At 49.6% G+C, this 27018-nt stretch overlaps 1 protein-coding gene across 3 annotated transcripts in view; it reads left to right on the top strand.

The window, feature by feature from the left end:
• lpar1 (lysophosphatidic acid receptor 1) overlaps window positions 1-27018 on the top strand; it is a 137066-nt gene that overhangs the window by 34269 nt on the left and 75779 nt on the right. The window contains exon 1 of one of the 3 annotated variants that reach the window (XM_038804142.1): window positions 25572-25592. The exons of the other annotated variants lie outside the window; for them this stretch is intronic. The gene's annotated coding sequence lies outside the window, so the exon portion shown is untranslated. Of the gene's footprint in view, window positions 1-25571; window positions 25593-27018 lie in introns of those variants that run through there. 3 annotated transcript variants of the gene reach the window in all.

The following is a 27018-nucleotide window of genomic DNA, read 5'->3' as shown; positions in this document are numbered from 1 at the left end:
CTCACCCGAGGTCCCTGAGGCAAAGAGGATGAATCCCAAAGCCTCATGTACCTCAGGAACCTGCACATGAGAGCGGGATTAGCTGTTTCCCTCTAATTTGCAGACTTGCCAAAAGGTGACCCCGCCACGCTCACATTGGGCGCGATCCACACCGCCACGTCTCGCTAGATCTCGTTGGATCTCACGAGGCGTTGCGAGTCGAGTAGATCCCGGGAGCGGGGGGGGTCTCCCGGTGTTTATCGGCCATGTCGTGCCGCGGCAAACTGCATTTCGGGTGCAGCGCAGCCGTTGGATCGTGCCCAACGTTTCAAGTCCGTATCTACAGAGCTACTTCAGATGCTTCTTCTGGCTGGCCTTCTGTCTTTCATAGAATCTCTACAGTGCAGAAGGAGGCATTCGGCCCATCGAGTCTGCACCTTTCACCCTGCACAAACTTGAAATCCTCCAAAGCTACTCTGCCTGTATCCTAACTCACACCAGGTCTTGTTCACCCATTAGCAGACATGGAGCGGATGCTTCCTTGTGGGGTAATCTAGAAAGAGAGATCACAGTTTTAGGATGAGGAGTAGCATATTTAAAACTGAGATAAGGAGAAATCTCTTCTCTCAAAGGGTCGTGAATGTGTTGGACCCCCGACCCCAGAGTGCGGTGGATGTTGGGCCATTGAGTAAATTTAAGGTAGAGATAGACCGATTTTTAATTAGTAACGGATTGAAGGGTTATGGAGAATGGGCGGAAGAGCGAAGTTGAATAGTTGTGCGGGCTCGAGGGGCTGAATTGCCTAATCCTGCTCCTAGTTCCTATGTTATTATTTTACCTCTGTGCTCGCTGACACCCCGCCCCCCCCCTCAACTTCTCTGCACTTTTCCAATTCTGGGCCTCCACTCATTCCCAGTTTTCACCACTCCATCATTGATGGCGCTGTCGCCCAGAGTCTAGTCTCTAAACTCTGGTGCTCCCTCCCTAAACCTCTCGGCTACTCTCCTCCCCCTCTGTTAAGATGCAACTTAATCCCGGCCTCTTTGACCAAGCTTTTGGCTATCTGGTCCAACATCTTTTTCAGTGTCACGTTTTTGATTGATGAAGCTCCAGTAAAATGCAAGGGGACATTTTCCACATTTAGGAACTTTATAAATGACAATTGCTCTGAATGCAGTGATTCTAATGTGGTAGATTGCTGGTTACCTCTGCCACTGGACATGGTCAGGGTAATGTTTCTGCTCCTGTTTGTCAATAATATAGCTCACAATTTAATGGTCAGATTTCAACAAAACTTGGTACACTGATATGTCCTGGCCAAAAGAAGATTCTGGAGTTTTAAAGAACCCGTAAACATTGGGATATAGGGCAAATTGGCTTTTTAAAAAAAAGAATGTTGTGGGTAGTTTGATTTAGAGTGTTGTTGATTGTTTTAGAATGTTGTGGATTTGTCACCGCTGTCAAGAAGCGAGCAGAGTTTTCAGAGCAGGATATTGGACGTGGATTAACCATGAGCCACTTCGGCGAAATTATAGCGTTTATAAAATGGACTTGAGTTTTTTAGTTTTGTAGTTTATAGAGCATCGACCTGGCAGGGCAAAGGCTCCAGGAAGAACTTTGTGATTGCAAGTAAAGTTGAGTTAGCAACAGTTACGCCCTTTTACTGACATTTTACTTAACGTGTCAGAATCGGTAATATTTCCCTATATCTTGGCTGGGTGGTCGGAGAAGAGAAGGGAGAGGAATGGTGGGCAGGCTCTTCCATAGCTGAACACACAAGCTGATGAGCACGTCCATCACGTGAGGCGGCTGCTACACAATTCCAAGTGGATGAATATAGAGCTGAATTTTCAGACTGCTGGTCTTTGCTGTGAGAGAAGGTTGGACGTTCCGGAGAGAGTTCAGACATGACGTGGAAAGTTATAAAAATCTTTCAACCTAATATTGAAATGCTAAAAGGGAGCTGCTGAGCAGGGATCAAGAGAGGCGCTGGAACACCAGGGGCGGGATTCTCCGCCGGCGGATTCTCGGTTTGCCAGCGCCCGGGGGGTGGGGGGGGGTCCCGACGGCGTGGGCCCCCGACGGCGTGGGCCCCCGACGGCGTGGGCCCCCGACGGCGTGGGCCCCCGACGGCGTGGGCCCCCGACGGCGTGGGCCCCCGACGGCGTGGGCCCCCGACGGCATGGGCCCCCGACGGCATGGGGCCCCGACGGCGTGGGGCTGCCCCACAATGGGAAACCCCATTGAGGCTTTTTTAACTACATTTTCCACTGGACTAAATGGACACATGGACCGGGATTCTCCCCTACCTGGCAGGGCGGGGGGGTCCCGGCGTGCTGGAGTGGCGTGAACCATTCCGGCATCGGGCTGCCCCAAAGATGCGGAAGTCTCCGCACCGTTAGGGGCCAAGCCCGAATATTGAGGGGCTAGGCCCGCGCCGGAGTGGTTGGCACTCCGCCAGCTGGTATGGAAGGACTATGGCGCCACGCCAGCTAGGGCCGAAAAGACCTCCCCGGCCGGCGGAAGTCCGCGCATGCGCCAGAGCGTCTGCAGCTGCTGACGTCATCCCTGCGCATGCGCAGGGGAGGGGGTCACTTCCGCCTTCGCCATAGTCTTCACCATGGAAAAGAGTGGCCCCACGGCACAGGCCCGTCTGCCGATCGGTGGGCCCCGATCGTGGGCCAGGCCACCGTGGGGGTGCCCCCCGGGGCCAGATCGCCCCAGGACCCCGGAGTCTGCCCGTGCCGCCTGCTCCCGCCAGTAAGATAGGTGGTTTGATCCACGCCGGCGGGAGAAGCTTGACAGCGGCGGGCCAGAGAATCGCTGGGGGGGGGGCGGGGGGGGGGGCACACCGACCGGCGCGGAGCGATTCCCGCCCCCGCTGAATCTCCGGTGCCGGAGAATTCGCGACACGGCGGGGGCGGGATTGACGCCGGCCCCCGGCGATTCTCCGACCCGGCGGGAGGTTGGGAGAATCCCGTCCCTGGCTTCCAGAAATGCACCTCATTCTTCACAGTATAGGAAGGGCCTGACGGGCCTCCATCTGAGAGAAACTGTTCCCACTTGTGAAAGGGAGAGAGGGCACTGAGTTAAGGTATTTGGCAAAAGAAGCAAGGAGGATATGTGGAAAATCCTGTTCATGCAGCGACTGATTAGGATCTCTAAGCTCTGAATGAGAGTGGTTGAGGCATTTAAAAAGGAAATTTGATCATTATCTGAAAAGGAAGAATGTGCAGGTTGGGATATTAAGGATTGCTACTCTCAAACACCCTCTGCCATTTAGCGCTCACTTGAGTGCTGATTGCCAGTGGGCAGGACTTTCGTCCGCCTTTGGAAAGAAGCCCCGCCTGTAGGAGTTGTTGGCCAATCAGATTGTGCGGCAGCTCTCCATCCCGGGCTGGCACAGCGCAGCGCTGCAGTGGCCAGAGGCGGTACTGCAGCATGTCAGGACCCAAGTCCCAGGACTGTTGTAAACGTCCGTCCTGGGGGCATAGGGTCGGGATTGAGAATGACCACTCCCTCTCTCTCTCTCTCACCCCCCCTCCCTTGCCGCCTCAGAGCCCAACATCTTGGGGGAGCGTAAAATTCTGCTCCAGGATTATGGGGAGAAGGTGAGGAAGTGGCACCAAGTGAATTGCTCACTCCCAGGGCTGGTGCACACACGATGGGCCGAATGTTCTCCGTCTGCACTGTTAGAATTCTGTGATGCTTTAGAGATGGTTCAGATTTATCAGAATGGCACCAGGGGTGAGGGACATTTTTCTTTTGTTCATGGGGCGTGGTGTCAGCATTTATTGCCCATCCCTAATTGCCCTCGAGGGACATTTAAGAGTCAATCACACTGCTGTGGGTCTGGAGTCACATGTAGGCCAGACCAGGTAAGGATGGCAGATTTCCTTCCCTATAGGGCATCAGCGAACCAGATGGGTTTTTACAACAATCGATTCATGGTCACCGTTCAACTTTTAGTTCCAGATTCTTTATTGAATTCAAATTTCACCATCTACGGTGGTGGGATTTGAACCTGGGACCAACGTTGCTCTGGGTCTCTGGTTTACTACTCTAGTGACAATGCCACTACGCCACCACCTCCCCACTTGCTATGGAGAAGCATGAGAGGAGATTTGATGGGGATGTTCAAAAATCATGAGGGATCTGGGCAGAGTAGACCGTGAGAAACGTCCCATTTGTAGAATGGTTCGAGAAGCAGAGGACACAGATTTAGGACAACAGACCCAACGGCGCAATAAAGAACAGCTTCTTTATGCAGCAATGCTCTGCCTGGGAGTGTGGTGGAGGCAGATTCAGTTATGGCTTCCAATAGACAAACACATGAAGAGAGAGCTCCACAGGAAGGGAAGCAAAGTGGGACTGGCTGAGTTGTTCTTGCAGGGATCAGCACAGACGCGATGGGCTGAATGGCCCTTCTGCGTGGTAAGCATTAAGGCTCTATCATAACGATTTTGCTTTTTTTGTCCGTGAAAGAAGCCACGATTAACAGTGGCTGCTGAGTAATTACAGAATCGCAGAATTGTTAAGGGGCAGAAGGAGGCCATTTGGCCTGTCGTGTCTTGACCGGCCCTCCAAACGAGCATCCTGACTCAATGCCATTCTTCTGCCTTTTCCCCATACCCCTGAACATTGTTTCTATTCAAGTAATCATCCACTGTCCTCTTGAAAGCCTCGATTGAACCTGCCTCCACCACACTTTCAAACAGTGCATTCCAGACCTAAACCACTCCGCATTTGCTTCTTTTGCAAATCATTTTAAATCAGGGCCCCTCTCGTTCTGGATCCTTTTATGAGCGAGAATAGTTTATCCCTACGTGCTCTTTCCAGTCCCCCCCCCAATGATTTTAGAACATAGAACATACAGTGCAGAAAGAGGCCATTCAGCCCATCGAGTCTGCACCGACCCACTTAAGCCCTCACTTCCACCCTATCCCTGTAACCCAATAACCCCTCCTAACCCTTTTTGGTCAATAAGGGCAATTTATCATGGCCAATCCACCTAACCTGCACGCCTTTGAGCTGTGGGAGGAAACCGGAGCACCCGGAGGAAACCCACACACACACGGGGAGAATGTGCAGAGTCCGGACAGACAGTGACCCAGAAGGGAATCGAACCTGGGACCCTGGCGCTGTGAAGCCACAGTGCTAATCTCTTGTGCTGCCCCAACATCTGGACATCTCCATCAAATCTCCTCTCAGCCGCCTTCTCTTAAAGGAGGGCGAGGTCCAGATCGCGACGTCTCGCGAGGTTTCGTCAAATCTCTCGAGTCGTTTAGAGCGTCGCGAACCTCGTGAGAGTACTCTCGTGAGAGTCGATGGCCTCGTCGTCTTATCAAGCCCGACACAAGGAAGCCATTAAATCACTCCATTCCCATTCCCAAAATAGCAGCAATGAGTGGTAAATAAAGTTAGACAATTATTTAAAACATCTTGGTCTAGATTTCCCCCCCCTTCATGGTGCTGGGTGGAATACCCTTTCGAAACATTGATAGACTCTGAGAAAAGCATTTGCTGCTATAACAGTCATTGGATGTACTGACGGCTGATAGCTGGAGAAGGTGTCAATGCATCCACTTGCGGGCCATTTAAATTTACCTCGGCCAACACATTGTTTTCCGGAAGCTTCCTGGTGTCCGGCTGGGCTTTTCCACACAATATCTGCCCATGTTGTGACACAAATTTTGAACACCTGGGACAGGAAGATGCAACGTTTATTCCAGCTTCCCTGTGAAATTATTGTGCAATTTTTAATTTTTGAGCTTGCTTTTTTTTTTCCCCGCAGTGGCATTTGGAATTTTATAAAATCCTCAAAAGCTACTGTGACACCCTTATTTTCAAATGTTCCTATGCAGCCGGATGGGCAGAGTGGCAACCGTCTCAATATCTGAGAAGTCACACTCTCTGATCTATCCCCACCCCCCCCTTCCCATTCCCGCACGCCCCCTCGCTGACCCACTATCGAACAGCAGAATTGTCACTTTGAGACGCACCAGGTTTCTATGATGGTCCCCCCCCCCTCACATTGGACTGGTTGAACAATGCTGAAGTGGACCTTGCCAGAACGAGCTGGGCTTTGATTTGCGAATCAAAAGTGGCCACCAAAGGCTTGCATTTATATAGCGCCCCTGCCATTCTCCGGATGTTCCACAGCGAAGTGCTCTTTTGCAAGAGTAGTCACCGTTGCCCCAGCAGGAAATGCGGATGCCAACTTGTGCACAGCAAGATCCCACAAAGAGCACCGTGACAATGAGTGGATGAGCCTGTCTTGGTGCCGTTGGTTAAGGAGACTCTCCCGTGCCACGTTTTTCAGGATTAGGATGGCATCGTCGATTTATTATTTGCTTATGTCATCAGTGAGTTCCGTTTTCTCGCCCTGCCTGGCATCAGCAGCTTCCTCCTATAGTCTGCCAACTATTCTATGGGAATTTCAGAGATTTCATAGAATTTACAGTGCAGAAGGAGGCCATTCGGCCCATTGAGTCTGCACCAGCCCTTGGAAAGAGCACCCTACTTAAGCCCACACCTCCACCCTATCCCCATAATCCGGTGACCCCACCTAACCTTTCTGGACACTAAGGGGTAATCTAGCGTGGCCTATCCACCTAACCTGCATATCTTTGGACTGTGGGAGGAAACCGGAGGAAACCCACGCACACACGGGGAGAACGTGCAAACTCTGCACAGACAGCGACCCAAGCCAGGAATGGAACCTGGGACCCTGGAGCTATGAAGCAACTGTGCTAACCACTATGCTACCGTGCCACCCATAATAAGGAACACCATCAAAAGGCTCGACGGGAATTTGAACCCGGGACCTTTCTCAAATTCGCGGAGCACACCCCTGAAGCGAAAATCTTACCCCTCGACCATCAAGCCGGTAAAGCACCTACTCTACCGTTTGAGCTAATTCCCCCAGTCAAATTGAATATAGGAATAGGAGTAAAGCTGCCGCTAGCCAACGCAACGGGGTGTTATTCATCTCTTTCATAAATGTCTCCATTTGACCTTTCCTCTACCTCGTCAGTTTCCTAAATTAAAGATCCCTCTCTCTGATTTAATAAAAACCTGATGTTGAGTTTTATTTCACGCAGCTGCTGGGACATGTGGAGAGAAGAGGTCATTATTCCCGAACACAGGTTGAGTTTAATTGCTGTTTTTCTGCAATGAAGACTTGAGTAAATACACTTTCTGCAGATCGCCACTTGGAAGTCGCCAAGGCAGGAGCGTTGAAGGAAAGGCAAAAAATGTGGTTGAGATTAAAATGGGCTAACCTGATCCAGTCGGGCGAATTATTTCTAGGGGCCCCGAGTTGAGAGTTTGCAGCATCCAGGCTGACCTAATAATAGTCCACAGAGCAGAGAAATGTTAACAGGCCTGAGCTGAAGGGACAGAAACTAGTTTGATGGAACCTTTGATGTAAGTCGACAGTTACTTCATGGCTTTCTCACTGGCATGCATGGGTTTTTTTTATTGCTGTAGGAGGGCAGCTCCAGTGGACATTTTGCGTTGGTTTGAGAGCTCAAGTTTTTTCCTGTGACAGGAAATGTGTGGCTTTGTGTTGCTATATATATGACTCTTTTTATTTTCTTAATTCTTCCACGAGATGGGTGTGTTTCTGGTGAGATAGCATTTCTTGTCCATCCCTAATTGCCCTTGGAATTGGGTGGTTTGCTGGGCCTTTTCCAAAGGGTTGGCCTTTGAAAGTTGGCCACATTGCTATGGGTCTGGTGTCACATGAAGTCCAGACCGGGTAAGGATGGCAGATTTCCTTCTCTAAGGGACAATGGTGAACTAGATTTTCACGAACATCCGTTTCAAGATCACCATTCCTGAGACTAGCTTTCTTTCACAGACTCGAGGCTCCCTACAGGGTAGAAGGAGGCCATTCAGCCCATTGGGTTCGCACCAACCTCCGAAAGAGCCCCACCTTATCCCTGTAACCCAGCAACCCCATCTAACCTTTTGGATACTAAGGGCAATTTATCGTGGCCAATTCACCTAACCTGCACATCTTTGGACTGTGGGAGGAAACCGGAGCACCCGGAGGAAACCCACGCAGACACGGGGAGAACGTGCAGATTCCGCACAGTGACCCAAGCTGGGAATCAAACCCGGTTCCCTGGCGCTGTGAGGCAGCAGTGCTAACCACTGTGCCACCTCAGATTGTATCGGTAGCACATTGGTTAGCATTGTTGCTTCACAGCACCCGGGAACCGGGTTTGATTCCCAGCTTGGGTCACTGTCTGTGCGGAGTCTGCACGTTCTCCCCGTGTCTGCGTGGGTTTCCTCCGGGTGCTCCGGTTTCATCCCACAAGTCCTGAAAGATGTGCTGTTAGGTGAATTGGACATTGTGAATTCTCCCTCAGTGTACCCGAACAGGCACCGGAATGTGGCGACTAGGGGATTTTCACAGTAACTTCATTGCAGTGTTAATGTAACCTACTTGTGACACTAGTAAAGATTATTATTAACTGAATTTAAATTCCACCAGTTAACTAGAGAGGGAAACCTTCCATCCTTACCCAGTCTGGCCTGCAGGTGACCCCTGACCCACACCAATATGGGTGACTCGAAGCGGCCCGCTGAAATGATCCAGCAAAGCACTCGGTTCAGTTGCTGGGGTTTGATTTAGGCCCACGTCCCCAGAGCAGTTGCCTGGACCTCTGAATTACTCTGGAGATGGGCCGTGTGGAGAAAGACGGGCAGGACGACGTGGCACAGCGCTGTGCAGTGTTTGTGGTTCTTGATGTTCCAGGCAGATTACTGTTGTTTTGCTGGCGTCTTGTGGCTTTGGCCTTTATGGCACCAGAACTCCTGTAAGCTGCAGAGCAGTTCCCGAGGCTGGTCAGCAACGTAGCCTGACCATTGATGGACTAAAATAGAAAGTGACAAAACTGTACGTGCCAGCTGTGGGTCAGAACTCCAGACAGAACTGTGCTCCAGAATTGCTGAAATATTTCACCTCATTCTCAAGGACACGGCTGTTGGTTTGAATGGGTGGGTCAGATCTTTGCCCCCCCTCCCCGACCCCCACTCCTGCCTGTCTCTCTGCCCCTGTCTCTGTGGCCTGAATCTTTTGGGATGCCGAGGGCTTGACCCCACCATCCGGGCAGTTGGCGGGGAATGCATCAAAGGAGCACTGACGGACAGCAGGTCCATACTTGGAGCTAGTCCCAAGTGGCTGACCGCTCTCCAGCCCGACCCAGGCACAGTGCCGCAGTGGCCGGAGGAGGTACTGCAGCACCTGACCCCGACCAGTGATTTATTTTCTTATTTCCCACTCTCTGGCGCCTACCAGCCTGAAATTTGAGGCTGGGCTGAAAAGGCCCTTAAAGGGGAACGGTCAAGCTTCCTGTCTGAGACCCTGTCCGCCCCTCCTTAAAATCGCGTCTGGGTTAGGGTGGGCATGATCCCGGAGGGAGGGGAGTGTTACATTCATGCCCCTGTCTCTCTGGTTCTCTCTTCTCTCTCTGTCTGTCTGTCTGACTGTCTTTCTCTATTCCTCTTTCTCTGTTTCTTTGTCTCTCTCTCTCTCTGGCCGAAATGTTCCGGCTGTGTCCCAACGATGGATACGAGCACCAGGAAAACCCATTGACAATGGCGAGATTCCGCCACCAGCCAATGGCTGGCTGCCTCCGTGGGGGAGTGAGGGGACGGAGTATCTCGCTCTCAGTTTTTCTCCATCCCTCTCTCTCTCTGTGTATGTGTTTTCTCAATCTCCCACATGCCATGTCTCTCTCCCCCTCTTCAACTCTGCAAATAAATGAATTATGGTGGGATATTTAATAAGTAAACAAAGAGTCATTTCAAAAATTCATAGAATTTAAGTTCATAGAATTTACAGTGCAGAAGGAGGCCATTCAGCCCATCGAGTCTGCACCGGCTCTTGGAAAGAGCACCCTACCCAAGTCCACACCTTCACCCTATCCCCATAACCCAGCAACCCCACCCAACACTAAGGGCAATTTATCATGGCCAATCTACCTAATCTGCACATCTTTGGACTGTTGGAGGAAAATGGAGCACCCAGAAGAAACCCACGCAGACACGGGGAGAACGTGCAGGCTCTGCACAGACAATGACCCAAGCCGGGAATCGAACCTGGGACCCTGGAGCTGTGAAGCAATTGTGCTAACCACTATGCTACCGTGCTGCAACAACAAATAATGGAATAGAATTGCTACAGTGGAGACGGAGGTCATTCAGCCCATCAATCTACACCGGCCCTTGGAAAAAGCAGCCTATTTAAACTTAAGCCCACACCTCCACCCTATCCTCGTGACCAAACCGACCCTTTCGGACACTTAAGGGGCAATTTAGCATGGCCAATTCACCTAACCTGCACATCTTTGGAATATGGGAGGAAACCGGAGCACCCGGAGGAAACCCACGCAGACACGGGGAGAACGTGCAGACTCCGCACAGACATTGACCCAAGCCGGGAATTGAACCCACGTCCCTGGAGCTGTGAAGCAACAGTGATAACCACTGTGCACCCATATTTTTTATCACTTGCTAAGAAGCATTTACAGTATGAATTCAGCAAAGCCACAAATCTGAAGACCCGGTGTGTGCTGGGTCTGATTCCATGGGCAGCGTTCTTTCTAATGGCTCACCGCAGTGGCCCTTTCGTCTGGTGTGAGTCTTGGTGTTAAGAATTGGAAGACAACCAAACTACCCAGCCAAAGCTGGTGTTGTGTCATCCTCCAGTTTCCACACTGGAGTGAGTTTGGACTGATTTTGATTGAGAAACCAGCCAACGCCTTTCGACGTACAGGGTTACCTCTGATTGGAAAAATTACTTCTGAAATAACCGTTGTGATGTCAAGGAAGCCAATCCTCGTTCTTATTGATGTTTATTCTTCCATGGGATGCGAGTGAATGTCACGGTCTCCCCTGAGCCATCAAGGCCCTGGTTTTGCTGGTTGCCTCCAACAGGAAGTGGCAGAAGTAGTCGAGCTATGGGTTTGATGCGTGTTTAGCAGGGTGTTGGTGGCCTAGTGGTCATGTCGCTGGATGAGTAAAAGCACAGGCTAAACGCTCTGGGGGTTCAAATCCCACCACGGCAGCTGGTGGAATTTAAATTCGGTTAATAAATCTGGAACGTAAAGCTAGTCTCAGTAATGGTGACCATGACAACTGTCACTGATTGTTGTAAAAACCCATCTGGTTCACTAATGGCCTTTAGGGAAGGAAATCGGCCGACACGTGACTCCAGACCCACAGCAATATGCTCTCTGAAATAGCCGAGCAAGCCAGGGCAATTAGGCACTGCCAGTGACCGCTTGCTGTGCTGACCTCTCACCTGCTGGTTTTGTACTGCCCGATGGCCCACTCCAATCATTGGACATTGTGATGGCTTTCGCCATCTTATTTAACGCCTCCTCTGGTCTCTTTGGGAATGGCACAGTCACGGTGCGTTGAGTGTCGAGCACAGTTTTGAACCGTAATGTGTCGTTAGAGTCAGAGAGGTCTACGGCACGGAAAAGGCCCTTCAGCCCATCGTCTGCGCCGGTCAAAAAACAGCCACCTCAGTATTCCAATCCCATTTTCCAGCACTTGGCGCATAGCGTTGCTTGTCAGGCATGCCCCCACACTCCAGGCTCGTGGCTTCGCTGAATTCATACTGTAAATGCTGCGTAACAAATGATCAAAAATGGCTGTCCTAGTGTTACTGATTCCGATCCCTGCTGGGGGTAAATTGCTACCACCACTGTTTAAGGCCTACTTCTGAGGGAAGAGAGACCCTGGTATAAGACTGTGTACCGGGGGTAGTTTGGACACACTACTTTGCACCTTTTGCTGCTGTCAGTCTTCAATTTGACTAGCCAAATCTAAGAGCAAATAGTTAATGAAATGTATGCCAACCGACAGCTGTCAGACTACCTGCCGAAGGAAGACACAAGGCCCTCAATATACCCTTCCAGCCAGTTGTTAACTTGTCCTTTGCATTGACATGATGGAAAATTGAGTTCTATATTTCAACCCTTAACGAGTGCGTGATTAAAATGTTATTCAAAGCACACGGCGGCGCTGAGCTACATAAGAATCCAGACTTCTCTTTGACAACCTGGCCCCTTTTGCTTCTCTTGAGTCACGCTCTATTGATCAATTTGCTTGTGTCGCAAAAGCTGCAGAGTTGTGTAACCGGGAATTACACAGAAATTACACGCTGCATTTTCCGGCACTTTCATCTGTAGCAGGTGGAAGTCGGGTAAGGTGGAGTCAATGCACTAAATCAGACCATTGACCACTTTGCTATCGCGGATCACAAATAATTGCACTGGATGCCCGAGTTATTCGGCCCAATCAGTTGGGTTGGCGGTGTGTCTCTGCTCTGCATGAACCCGATATCTCGCCCTATCAGCCGATCCTTCTGTTCATTTCTCTCTCCTGTACTTATCCAGCTTCCTCTTAAAGGTTTCCCGCGCTCCGGTGTGTTAACAAATTTCACGCTGTCATTTACTCAATGGGTGAAGCAGTTCAATATTTTTTCGACAGTCACATCCATTTCTGCCGCGGGTATATAGTGATATTGTCACGGGACTAGTAAACCAGAGACCCAGTGTAGTGCTCTGGGGACCCCCAGGTTCAAATCCCACCGCTGCAGATGGTGAAATTTGAATCCAATAAAAATCTGGAATTGAAAGTCTAACGATGACCTTGAAACCATTGTCAATTGTTGGAAAAGCCCACCTAGTTCACTAATGCCGTTTAGGGAAGAAAATCTGCCACCCTTACCCGGTCTGGCCTACATGTGACTCCAGACCCACAGCAATGTGGTTAACACTTAACTGCCCCCCACATGGGCAATTAGGGATGGGCAATAATGCCCACATCCCATGTGCAAATTTGAAAAAAGATGACCTGAAGCTGGGTCCGATAGGAACGTTGGGCTAGGAAGGGAATTCATTTGGAAGCATCACGTGATATTAAAAACAATGGCTGCCATAATTTTTTAAACTCTACACCTCGGGCGAGGATAACATTAGGAAGGCGGGGCCTTCCTGTTAACCACAGACAGTACGGGAATTGAACCCGCGCTATTTCCATCGCTCTGCATCACCAATCAGCCGTCCAGCCAACTGAGCTAAACTGACGGTCGTGTTATGTACTCTGGGATAACACAGGCTGCAACTGGATGCAGCTTTAACCAAAAGATACTCCAGACCTTGAAGTTAGTTCAATCTGATTTATTGAACCAGTAGCACAGTTAGCACAGTTCTCTCTGATTTCGACTCTCTGCTAACCTAAGTGTGGTTACTCTGTCGGACTGAACCAGACTAGCTCTTAGCCACGTGCTGGAGGTGTGATACTGTACATACACCCTGACTCACTCTAGATGTTCATCAGTGGAAAGAGGCGGAGTGAGTGCCTTGTGCCTTTTATACTTAGATACCACCCCTGAGTGTCCTGCCTGCTCATTGGTCATGTCCTGTTCTCTGTGTTCATTAGCTGTCTGTCTGTATATCATTATCTGCATTTCTGAATATCATGACACCGACCTGCCGTAGGAGTGTTGCAATCATGTTGGAACTCTACTCATTGAAATTTAGAAGAATGAGAGGTGATCTCATTGAAACATAGAGGATTCTTTAGGGGCTTTAAAGGGTAAATGCTGAGAGGATGTTTCTCCATGGGAAAGTGTAGGACCAGAGGCATAGGGCGGAATTCTTCGCAAGGCCCGGCGGCGTTGGAAGCCTCTCCCGGCCCCCTATTCTCCCCTACCCGGGGGGATAGGCGGGCTGTACCGGGAAACTCGGCGGCCGGGCCTTGTCCCTGGCTTCAAGGCCCAGCGCGCCAAGAATGACGCCGCGGCGGAGCCTAATGACGTCAGCCGTGCATGCGTGGGTTGGACAGCTCAAACCCGCGCATGCACTGTTGCCGTCTTTCCCCTCGAGCCGCCCCGCAAGACGTGGCGGTTTGATCTTGCGGGGCGGCGGAGGGGAAAGAGTGCGTCCCCTTGAGACGCCGGCCAGATGATCAGTGGGCACCGATCGCGGGCCAGTCCCCCCTCGAGCACGGTTGTGGTGCTCGATCCCCAATCCGCCCCCCCACAGGCTCCACACTTACCTGGCGCGCCATGTTCACGACGGCAGCGACCAGGTGTGGTTGCCGCCGTCGGGAACGGCAGGCCGCTTAGCCCATCCGTGGCGGAGAATCGCGGGCCGCCGTGAAAAACGTCGACCCGCGTTTCTCCGAGCGGCGTGTCGGGAAACCGGACACGCCATTTTGGGGGGGGTGGTGGGAGAATAGCGGGAGGTGCAGGAGTGGACCTCCCGCTATTCTCCCACCCATCGTGGTTGCGGAGAATCGCGGCCATAATCTCAGAATAAAGGGGCACAAATTTAAGACTGAGATGAGGAGGAATTTCTTCACTCGAGGGTTGCGTCTTAGGAACTCTCTGCTGGGGAGAGCTGTGGGGACAGAGTCCTTGTGTGTATTTAAGACTGAGATAGATTCAGGATCAGCCAGGCAATCACGGGTTACAGGGAAAGGGCAGGAAAGTGGACAAGAGGAATGTCGGGTCAGCCATGACCCCACTGAATGGTAGAGCAGGATCGAGGGGCCGAACGACCTACTGTTCCTATTTCTTATGGTCTTGTGGTTATTGTCACAACCAGACATAAAATCAATTTTTGGTCATTACCTTAAGTTGGTCGGATCTTGAACTGTCTGTTGTTTTTGTGGCCTGCGATTTAGTGCTGGGGGGAGTGGTGGGGGTTGGGTGCAATTAGGAGAAATTGTTCCTGAGAGTAAATGAGGGAGTCCATGTGGACGGAGCTTTCAGTAATTTGGTTTGTTGCTGAAGCAGACCTACTGTGTGTTCGTTTTTTTTTAGAAAAAGCACCATTCGTGGTGGCATTGGAATGTGAGCGATAACTCTACGTGTCCAAAGTTCAAATAAAGTTGTTCCTCTGTACAGGAAAAGGTTAAGACAATTGAATGCATTTGAAGACAATGTGCATTTATTCAGCAGTCACGTGAATACTGTGTTTATCCCTCGCACTTGTCAGTTTGTGAAATTCTGCCATCTAAGAACATAATAACCAGGAGCAGGAGTAGGCCATCTGGCCCCTCGAGCCTGCTCCGCCATTCAATGAGATCATGGCTGATCTTTTGTGGACTCAGCTCCACTTTCCGGCCCGAACACCAGAAACCTTAATCCCTTCATTCTTCAAAAAACTATCTACCTCTACCTTAAAAACATGTAATGAAGGAGCCTCAACTGCTTCACTGGGCAAGGAATTCCATAGATTCACAACCCTTTGGGTGAAGAAGTTCCTCCTAAACTCAGTCCTACTTCCCCTTATTTTGAGGCTATTCCCCCTAATTCTGCTTTCACCCACCAGTGGAAACAACCTGCCCGCATCTATTCCCTTCATAGCTGTTAAACACTGCTATGAATTTATCAACACCACTAACTTGGATTCAACACTTACTGCTAAAGAATACACAGTTGATTAATAACATCTAAACTACACTCATCTACAGCTAATCTCACTACTGGTTTAAACTATAATCTGCTGTCACTTACACTATCCGTACTTCTGACTGTTGCCAGCTAACTCCTGCACACACTCTCCCACAAGGCTCAGCATCACTTGCCTTATATAGTTGTAACTGTAGCTCCCTCTAGTGGCTACTCTTGACACTTGATTAACCCTTGCAGTTCTGATAATTATGATAATACCACAGGCCAGACCAAGTAAGGGGGCATTAGTGAACCAGATGTGTTCTTACACAAGTCAATGATGGTTGTCTTGGTCACTCCTGACAGTGACGAGCTCTCACTTCCAGGTTTTTTTGATTACATTTGAATTGCACCAGCTGCTGTGGTGCGATTTGAACCCGTGTTCCCTGCGAATCTGCCTGGGCCTCTGCATTACAAGCCCAGTGACATTACCACTACACCACCATCTCTCTCCCTCCTTCTCACCACAACGCCCAACCAGACTCCTTTCCTGACTGAAGCATCGGAAGTGACGTGCTCATCATTGAAGCCCGACTGGACATTCTTTCCCCGTGCCAGGCACTCCCAAGTCAGTGGAGCCATCATAAGTGGGCGCAGACATGATGGGCCAAATATAGTTGGGCGCAGATATGATGGGATATAATACAGCATGTTTAAGTCGGCAACGCAACGTAGTCTGTCATTCAACCAAAGCTTGCCTGGGGGGACTTTGTTTTTACATTGCGCAATCGGTCTCATGTAAAAAGTAGTGTGCGCGAACCGGGAGCATGGCATTGAATCAGACTGGGATCTTCAGAGTGGTAAGGTGAAAACAGAGGGGATCAGGAGAGAAATAAATAGGAGTGAGAAAGACTCATTGGTTTCTCCTGCATGTATTATGCAAATATCACCACAGCCCACACTTCCCTTTCAGAGGGAGCTGACTGGTGGTGATTTAACCTGAGGGTCACTGCACCTCCGGCGAGGGGCAACATTGAGAAGACTTCATGAATAACCTCAGTCGGTACGGGAATTGAACCCGTGCTGTTGGCATCGCTCCACATCACAAAGCAGACATCCAGCCGACTGAGCTAACCGACCCCTGGAGGTGCAAAATGACCTTTTCCCTGGGGTATAAAAGTTACTTAGGCCAAGAGTTCCCCTTTCGTCAGCAGGTTTGATGATGATGTTGGGATTGGGATTGGGAGTTTTGATCTGACAGAGAACTAGGCCAGAATTTTACGTTGCCCCCCCCCCCCCCCCCCACCTCTTGCGTGTTCTGAGGTGGGGAGTGGGGGAGGAGAAGTGTGGAATTAGATGGGAGATTCCCTCCGGGATCCTGTCCACCCCAACTGCAATTATACAGTGGGGCCGACAGGGTCTCGGATAGGAAGCCCTTAAAGGCCCTTATGTGGCTACTTGAGCTATTTAAGGGCCTCTTCCTGCCTCGCTGCAAATTTTAGGCTGGCCGGTGCCGGATAGTGTTGGGTGCAAAAACAAAAATATAACAATGTTGGGCAGGAAGAGTGCCTTCAGATTTTGGGTGCCCTTACCTCCAGGACCCAGGAGCTCCCCTAGTCTATCCCCTGACACTGAGATTGCCTCCCAGCGCCCCCAGGGAATCCCCTACCCTCCTGTACCTGGGACCCCTGGTCCTTAGCTGAAGTATAGTGCTGAGGCGCAGGCATTGTGCTGCATTACCTCTACTGGCCACTGCAGTGCTGTGTCCGGAGGGGCTGGAGAGCGGTTGGCCAATTGGTCGACAGTTCTCCAAGGCGTGACTTCCGTCCAAGGGCGGATGCTCATTTGAGTGTGAAATGGTAGCGGGCTAGTGGGCACTGAGCAGCCGCCATACTGAAAATTCAGACTATAGTCTTGAGGATAGAGAAGCTAACGGAAACTTACATCAATGGTACATGAATTGGATTATCAAGTTTAAGGATACAGGGGTGAAGGGCATTGATTAAGTAACTGGAACACATATAAAGAAAGACTGCTGGGACATGAGGAGAATTAGTAGGTATGAGGCAGACATAAATAATGCTGCGTTCTGTAAATAAACCAACTATCGACGTCTAGTTTCATACTCCACCATGTGGCTTGGAATCCTATTACTACCTACACCTGCTTTCCCTTCATAGAATCCCTACGGTGCAGAAAGAGGCCATTTGGCCCATCGTGCCTGCACAGGCCCTCTGAAACAGCCCCCTGCCTAAGCCCACACCCCACAAACCCGTAACCCCATCTAACCCTTGGACACTAAGGGGCAATTCATCAAGGTCAATCCACCTGACCTGCCCATCCTTGGACTGTGGGGGGTGGGGGTGGGCGGGGGGGGGGGGGGGGGGGGGGGGGGACGGGACCGGAGCACCCGGAGGAAACCCACGCAGAGACACGGGGAGAAAAGCATCCTTTGTGTTTTATGACGCTGCTTGGAAACAGAAGAGTTAAAATGCTGCCATTGACGTTCTCTAGCTGGAACCCACCCAATGAACTTTTGTTTATTAGTTCACTGCAGAACATAACCTGACGAAAACCGCCAGCCCACAATGGCAATTATTTTTTAAACTCCAGCCTAGTTTTACTGGAACTGTGCAGCAGCCTTGGCAACTTGCGGGATAATCTGGCGATTGGAGGGAAGGGTGGGCACGTTTTTAAGGATACTGGATTGGAGAGGCAACTCCCAAAATCCAAGCAAGGCTGACCATGATCACGTGGTCCATATGGTCAGTCTGGAGCTCGGGAAGACTTGCCCAGTTTGGGTCATTTACAAGAGGAGGTTTGATTCAGCGCGTTGTTATTCTGAAGTATTTCAGAACACAGCGAGAATCATTTCCAGGTTTCACATACCGCTGACTAGTTGTGTACGTCTGACTGTAGTAAAAGCTGATCTTTTCACTTCAAAAAAAAATGTTTTTCATTGTCATAACTCTCATCCTTTTAAAAAATTTACTCATGGGACGAGTGTCGCTGGCTAGGCCAGCATTTAGACCATAATACCATAAAACATAGGAGCAGAATTAGGCCACTCGGCCCATCGCGTTTGCTTCGCCATTTGATCATGGCTGTTATTTTTCTCATCCCCAGTCTCCTGCCTTCTCCCCATAACCCCTGATCTCCTTTTTAATCAAGAACCTATCTATTTCTGTCTTCAAGACAGTCAGTGATTTAGCCTCCACAGCCTTCTGCGGCAAAGCGTTCCACATATTCACCACCCTCTGGCTGAAGAAATTCCTCCTCATCTCTGTTTTAAAGGATTGTCCCTTTAGTCTGAGATTGTGTCCTCTGGTTCTAGTTTTTCCTACAAGTGGAAACATCCTCTCCCCGTCCACTAAGCATTTCCCCATTTAGAAAATAGTCTATGCCTCCATTTCTCCTTCCAAAGTGCGTAACCTCACACTTTTCCACGTTGTATTCCACCTGCCACTTCTTTGCCCACTCTCCTAGCCTGTCCAAATCTTCTGCAGCCCCCCCACACCCCCCTGCTTCCTCAACACTACCTGTCCCTCTACAGATCTTTGTATCATCTGCAAACTTAGCAACAGTGCCTTCAGTTCCTTCTTCCAGATCATTAATGTATATTGTGAAACGCTGTGGTCCCAGCACAGACCCCTGAGGCACACCACTAGTCACTGGCTGCCATCCTGACTAGGACCCCTTTATCCCCACTCTCTGCCTTCTGCCAGTCAGCCAATCCTCTATCCATGCCAGGATCTTACCCTTAACACCATGGGCTCTTAACCTATTTAACAGTCTGCTATGCGGCACCTTGTCAAAGGCCTTCTGGAAATCTAAATAAACCACATCCACTGGTTCTCCTTTGTCTAACTTCCTTGTTACCTCCTCAAAGAACTCTTAACAGATTTGTCAGACATGACCTCTCTAATTTCCCTTCAGAAGGTGGTGGTGAGCCATTGGAACTGCTAAAATCCATATGGGTGATAGTTTTCGCAGTGGTTTTCATATAACAGAGTGTCTTGCGTGGCCATTTCAGGGGCAGTTAAGAGTCAGTTACATTGCTGTGGGTCTGGAGTCACATGTAGGCCAGAGCAGGTAAGGACGGCAGATTTCCTTCCCTAAAGGACATTAGTGAACCAGATGGGTTTTTATAACAATCTTGTAGTTTCATTTTCACCATTGCTAATAGTTTTTACTCCAGATTTATTTAATTAACTGTTTTACTTATTTATTTATATATAAATTTTAAGTATCCAACTCTTTTTTTTTTCCAATTCAGGGACAATTTAGCGTGGCCGATCCACCTAACCTGCGCATCTTTGGGTGGTTGGGGGCGAGACCCACGCAAAATGCTTCGCTTATTTAATTCAGTTCTCCCAACTACCACGGTTGGATTTGAACTTGTGACTCCTGATTATTAGTCCAGGCCAATGGATTTTCAATCCAGTAACGTGACCACTATGCTGTCGTCACCAAATCAGAGAAAAGTGATTTCACAATCCGGTTTAGTGATGGAATATTTCGAGAGTGCTTGGAATTCTTAAGCCACATTCCTGACCGGGGATTGGCCAAATACAAACCACTCAAACGTTTTCCTAACCCCACCCCCTGCGCTCCAAACTGGCTTCAGGGAGGTCTGGATCAAAGGACTTTCTTTAGATGGTCTCTGGGGTACCTTTCAAGAATATCTAGTGTCTCGGAGTCCTACATCCAGACACACAAGGTTCTTTCCAGCGGCTCTTCCTGATTTTTTTTTGCACTTTAATTCTTTGATCTTAAAGGGACATTGCCCAGGACTTGCCTTGATGCGGAGCGAGTATTCCATTGTGATAACTGCTCTCCGGCTCTATGTGGCAGAGATGATGTTCTCCTTTCTCATCGGACTATTTTATTCCAGAGCTCCTCTCCATTACAAAGTGAAGATGGTCATGTGGTCGCTGCTTGTTCCTGTATCTCAGCAGTTTGTCTTTGATCGCTTGCAGTGGTTGGAGTGAACGGTTATCCCAGTCAACCCACATCTGTGCTTGGTAGGAGCCGCCTTTGTTTCCACTTTACTCCTGAGTAACTCCAGAGCCACACCATCTAAGGGAAAGTATCAGAAATACCTGGCACAAAGGAAGGTGGTTGTGGTGGTTGGAGGTCAATCATCTCAGCTCCAGGACATCACTGCAGGGGTTCCTCAGGGTAGTGTCCTCAGCCCAACCATCCTCAGCTGCTTCGTCAATGACCTGCCTTCCATCATAAGGTCAGAAGTGGGGATGTTTGCAGATGACTGCACAATGTTCAGCACCATTTGCGACTCCTCAGATAATGAAGCAGTCCATGTCCAAATGCAGCAAGACCTGGACAATGTCCAGGCTTGGGGCTGACAAGTGGCAAGTTACATTTGTGCCACACAAGTGCCCGGCAGTGACTATCTCCTGCAAGAGAGGATCTAACCACCGCCCCTTGACAGTCAATGGCATTACCATCGCTGAATCCCCCACAATCAACATCCTGGGGGTTACCATTGATCAGACACTGAACTGGACTAGCCATATTTATACTGTGGCTACCAAAGCAGGTCAAAGGCTAAGAATCCTACGGCAAGTAACTCACCTCCTGACCCCGCCCCTCCCCCGAAGCCTGTCAATCATCCACAAGGCACCAGCTAGGAGTGTAATGGAATACTCTCCACTCGCCTGGATGAGCGCAGCTCCAACACTCCAGAAGCTCAACACCATCCAGGACAAAGCAGCCCCGCTTGATTGCTCCCACTTTCACAAACCTTCAAATCCTCCACCACTGACGAACAGTGGCAGCCGTGTGTACCATCTGCAAGATGCACCGCTGTAACCCACCCAGGCTGCTCAGGCAACACCTTCCAAACCCACGGCCACTACCGTCCAGAAGGACAAGTGCAGCAGATACCTGGAATCCCCACCACCTGGAGGTTCCCCTCCAAAATTATCCACCATCCTGACTTGGAAATATATCGCAACATCCTGGAACACACTCCCTAACTGCACAATGGGTGTACCTACACCTCGGAGTCTGCAGTGGTTCAAGAAGGCAACTCACCTCCACCTTCTGAAGGGCAACTAGAGATGGGTAATAAATGCTGCCTAACCAGCGACGCCCACATCCCGTAAATTAATTTACCAAAAATCTAATTGATATGTGAGATTATTTTACCTGTATTGGGAAGGCTAGCGTCACCGTCTTTGGCAGCCACACATTCAGCTGCCTGAGGCCTAAGCTCTGAAATTCCCTCTCCAGCCCTCTTTGGCCGCCTTTGCTAAAATCTCCTTTGTGCCTCTGCGTTCAGAGTGTTTATGCCGGCAATGCTCTTGCTTGGGTGCGTGGGATGTTTTGCCACGTTCGGGATGTTCTAGTATCAACAAATTGCCTGTACTGGTTTAACTGTGAGCTCAAAGGAGTTGAGAGGTATTGCTGTACAACTGGAAAATCAAATTAAAGTTACAGATCTCGGTGAACGGTGGGGCAGCCTGGAGGGGCTGAATGGACTACTTCCTGTCACTATTTCTTTTGTCTTTTAAGGTCAGGGTTGGGGTTGTCTGTGATGCCGTGTGCATTTGAATTGTCTGCCAAGACTTGCTGTCTGGGATTGCACGTAGAAAGTGGCCATGGTTTGAGACACTTAGGGAAGTGTGGATTGAACTTTGGATACTTTGGATTGAAAAGTAAAAAGCGTGGGTTTCCTCCGGGTGCTCCGGTTTCCTCCCACAGTCCAAAGATGTGCGGGTTAGGTGGATTGGCCAGGCTAAGTTGCCCTTAGTGTCCTAAAAATAAGGTTAATGGGGGTTGTTGGGTTACTGGTATGGGGTGGGTGCGTGGGCTTGAGTGGGGTGATCATTGCTCGGCACAACATCGAGGGCCGAAGGGCCTGTTCTGTGCTGTACTGTTCTATGTTCTATGAACCATCAGGACCCAAGGTACGAATTGGCCCATCCAGGAGGGGGAAATGAGAGAAATGGCAGCAAATGAAGGGGATTGGTGGGTGGGGGGTGGGGGGGGGGGGGGGGGGGGAGGTGTTGAGGAGGCTGGGAGTAACCGTACTGAAAACAAACTCTACCATTACTAATTTCAGACCAAATTGTATGCACTTTTATGATGGATAGCTTGTAGGCCATTCAGCCCCTCGAGCCTGTTGTGCCGTCCAGTTACGTCATGGGTGATCTGTATCTTAACCCCATAGGGAACATAAGAACAGGAGTAGGCCATTCAGCCCCTCCAGCCTGTCCCAGCTTTCAATGAGACTGTGGCTGATCTATGACCTACCTCCATATATCCACCTTTGACCCATATTTCTTAATATTTCTGCTGAACAAAAATCTATCTATCTCGGATTTAAAATTAGCGCCTGTTCCAGCTTCAACAGCTGTGTGTGGGAGAGATTTCCAAACCTCTACCGTCCTTTGGGTGAAGAAGTTCTTTCCAACATCTCTTGCTGAACGGTCTGGCCCGAATGTTTAGACGATGCCGCCTAGTATTAGAATCTCCAACCAGTGGAAAAGGTTTATCTTTATCGACCCTCAATTTCCTGTTAATATCTTGAATACTTTGATCTTAACCTTTTAAATTCTCATGAAAACAGATCTAATTTGAGTAATCGCTCCTCGTAACTCAATCCCTTGTAGTCCAGGTATCATTTTTGTAAACCTACGTTGCACCCGCTCCAAGGCCAGAATATCCTTCCGAAGGTGTGGTGCCCAGAACTTCTCACAGTGACTCTGAGTGGGGTCTAACCAGGGTTTTGTAAAGCTGCAACATAACCTCTGTGTCTTTATATTCCAATCCTCTAGATATAAAGGTTAGCATTCCATTAGCCTTTTTGATTGATTTCTGCACTTGTTCCTTGCATTTTAAGGAACTATGCACCTGAACCCCCAAGTCTCTTTGGGCATTCACTGTACCTAACTTCTTTCCATTTAGAAAGTTCTCTGCTCTATCCTTTTTTTGGGTCCAAAATGCGTAACCTCACACTTGCTTATATTGAGTTCCATCTGCCACAATTCTGCCCATTCACTTAGTCTGCCAATATCTCATTGCAATTTTATTCTCTCGTCTCGGCTGTCTACAATGCCACCTAACTTTGTATCATCCGCAAATTTGGATAAATGACTTTCTATGCCATCGTCCAAGTCATTAATGAATAGTGTGAATAATTGAGGCTCCGACACAGATCTCTGTGGTTCACCACTAGTCACACCCTGCTAATTAGAGTATTTACCCATTATCCCCATTCTCTGTTGCCTGCCACTCAACCAATTTCCCAGCCATGTCAATCATTTGCTCTCAACTCTTTGGGCTTCCATTTGAGTTAACAGTCTCTTATGTGGGATTTTATCAAATGCCTTTTGGAAGCCCAAATAAATAACATCCACACACATTCCCCTGCCCACTACCTCAGTCACATTCAGTAAGATTAGACAGACATGACCTTCCCTTCACAAATCCGTGCTGCTCACTCTGATCAAACAACATTTTTCAAGGTCTTCAGTTACCCCAACCCTGATTCTAGACTCCAGCAATTTCCCCTCCACAGATGTTAGGCTAAACGGTCTGTAATTCCCCAGTTTCCCCCTTATTAAAAAGTGGAGTGACATGTGCAAATTTCCATTTTAACTCCATCTACCTGCCTTAATTCTCCAAACCCTCAACTTACTTTAACCGACAGAAATCTATTGATCTCGGTTTTGGTGTTCGTGAAGCGAGTTCTGGCCAATCAGAATGTTCAGTTTTAGAATTGGACACAACGTGTTTGTGCTGGGAATTATCGGAATCACAACCGCAAGGAAAATAACGGAGATTGAACACTCCGCCAGTGGGGAGCGGAACTAGTGGGTGTGGGGGAATGGAGATTGAGAATTCCCCCATGGGGATAGGGACTAGCGAGGGTGGGGGAATTGAGATTGAGAATTCCCCCATGGGGATAGGGACTAGCGAGGGTGGGGGAATGGAGATTGAGAATTCCCCCACGGGGATAGGGACTAGCGAGGGTGGGGGAATGGAGATTGAGAATTCCCCCATGGGGATAGGGACTAGCGAGGGTGGGGGAATGGAGATTGAGAATTCCCCCATGGGGATAGGGACTAGCGAGGGTGGGGGAATGGAGATTGAGAATTCCCCCATGGGGATAGGGACTAGCGAGGGTGGGGGAATGGAGATTGAGAATTCCCCCATGGGGATAGGGACTAGCGAGGGTGGGGGAATGGAGATTGAACTCTTCCCCATGGGGATAGGGACTAGCGAGGGTGGGGGAATGGAGATTGAGAGCTCCCCCATGGGGATAGGGACTAGCGAGGGTGGGGGAATGGAGATTGAGAATTCCCCCATGGGGATAGGGACTAGCGAGGGTGGGGGAATGGAGATTGAGAGCTCCCCCATGGGGATAGGGACTAGCTAGGGTGGGGGAATGGAGATTGAATGCTCCCCCATGGGGATAGGGAGTAGCGAGGGTGGGGGAATTGTGATTGAGAGCTCCCCCATGGGGATAGGGACTAGCGAGGGTGGGGGAATGGAGATTGAGAATTCCCCCATGGGGATAGGGACTAGCGAGGGTGGGGGAATGGAGATTGAGAATTCCCCCACGGGGATAGGGACTAGCGAGGGTGGGAGAATGGAGAGTGAACTCTTCCCCATGGGGATAGGAACTAGCGAGAGTGGGGGAATGGAGATTGAGAGCTCCCCCATGGGGATAGGCAATAATGGGTGTGGCGGAATGAGTGCACAGTGGCATGTATTATTGGGCATGGCATTCCAATAACTCACAATTGTGCGTCTTGTAAAAGTCTCGATTTGGAAACAGCATTGTCTCTTGGAAGAAGCTGCTCGGTTTACCTGGCCGATTTGGGCATGGTGCCGAAAGATTTGGCGAGAGGGAGAGAGATCAGAAATCTTTTGGAATACGGGACAGGAGCATGTGTTACAGCTGATTGAACCTGGGCTCCTTATTTGATATTCTTAAGCCAAAAGAAGTTTGAGTGTAACAACTTACAGATCAAAGTTCAAAAGTAATTGGTGATTTCCTGGCACGGGAAAGAGTTGGTTTGTTTACGTGGCTGCCAAATGTGGAGCTTAATTATTAATCAAAATGGGTAGGAGCCTTTTGAAACTAGAGAACTTTAGTATTGGCAGCTCTGAAGCTGATTAAGCTGCTGCTGTTTCTGTTGCCAAGTGAAGTGAAGTAAGTAACATTGTCCGGTGGAAGGATTTCAGTTTAAAACTCCCTTTTTGTGGAGCGTCTTTACGGAAAAAGAATGATTAACATTGATTGATAAGCACGGCTCTCCTTCCGCATTTTACACCCTCAAAATGTCACAAAGCCCTTTTCAGGTAATGAAGTATTTTCGGAGCACAGTCACTGTTGTTTGTTTTCTTAAATTTAGAGTACGCATTAATTTTTGTTTTCCAATTAAGGGGCCAATCCACCTACCCTGCGCATCTTTTTGGGTTGTGGGGGTGAGACCCACGCAGACACGGGGAAGAATGTGCAAACTCCACATGGACCGTGACCCGGGGCTGGGATCGAACCGGAGTCCTCAGCGTCGTGAGGTAGCAGTGCTAACCAGTGCGCCACCCTGCCGCCCTGTGCAGTCACTGTTGTATTTTAGGGGGAATCGATTTAGCTCGGTTGGCTGAACAGCCGGTTTGTGAAACGGAGCGCCGCAACGGAGCGTGGGTTCAATTCCCGTGCTGGCTGAGGTTATCCACGAAGGCCCCGGCTTCTCTACCTCTCCCCTCGCTTGAGGTGTGGTGACCCTCGGGTTAAATCACCGCCCAGTCAGCTGGCAACGGGAAGAGACCTCCGGGACTGTGGTGGCATCTACGACTACACCGGGTAATGAATTGTCCAACCTTTCCAATTGGCGGGATCTTCCAGTCCTGCCTTTGGCAACCACACCCCCACTAATGCGTGTTCCTTAGTGGCGTGGCTGGCGAATAGTCAACATCAGCGTGACCGAGACATTCCACTGCCGGCCAATAGCGAGCTGCCCCCACCTCCAGAAAAAGCAGGGGGCGGAGCATCGCAAAAGCGGCGTCGGCCCCCATTCCGCCGTAAACGGGGATTCTCCAGCCGATCGCCAAACGCGATTTTGGCGTCGGCAATCGGAGAATCCCGCCCATCGTCTCTGAAGGCAGAGGTGGGGAAAACCGTCGTGACATCAGCACTTCAGTATCTCCTCATCTCTGGCATTGACGTCAAACATTGTTTACAATGAAACAATACAAGATATATTTCTGGTATTGACATGAGATCATCACAATTAACGAACAACTTGTGATGACTGGTCACGCACCATCTATGGTCCAATGAGCTTGATGGTAATATGCAACAACAGCCAGGGATTTTACAGCACCATAAAAATATATTTTATTCACTCATGGAATGTGAGCGTCACTGGTCGGGCCAGCATTTATTGCCCATCCCTAAATACCCTTGGGAAGGTGGTGGTGAGCTGCCTTCGAGAATTACAGCAGCCCACTTGTTGTCGGAACGTCCACAGAGCTGTTAGGAAGGGAGTTTGAGGATTTTGACCCAGCAAAAGGAACGGCATGAAAGTTTGAAGTCAGCATGGTGTGTGAGTTGGAGGAGATCTTCCAGGTGGTGG

Source organism: Scyliorhinus canicula, chromosome 8, assembly GCF_902713615.1.
Source record: "Scyliorhinus canicula chromosome 8, sScyCan1.1, whole genome shotgun sequence".
Classification (NCBI taxonomy): Eukaryota; Metazoa; Chordata; class Chondrichthyes; order Carcharhiniformes; family Scyliorhinidae; genus Scyliorhinus; species Scyliorhinus canicula.
Note: the sequence above shows the minus strand (reverse complement) of the source record. Positions and strands in the feature narration are given on the sequence as shown.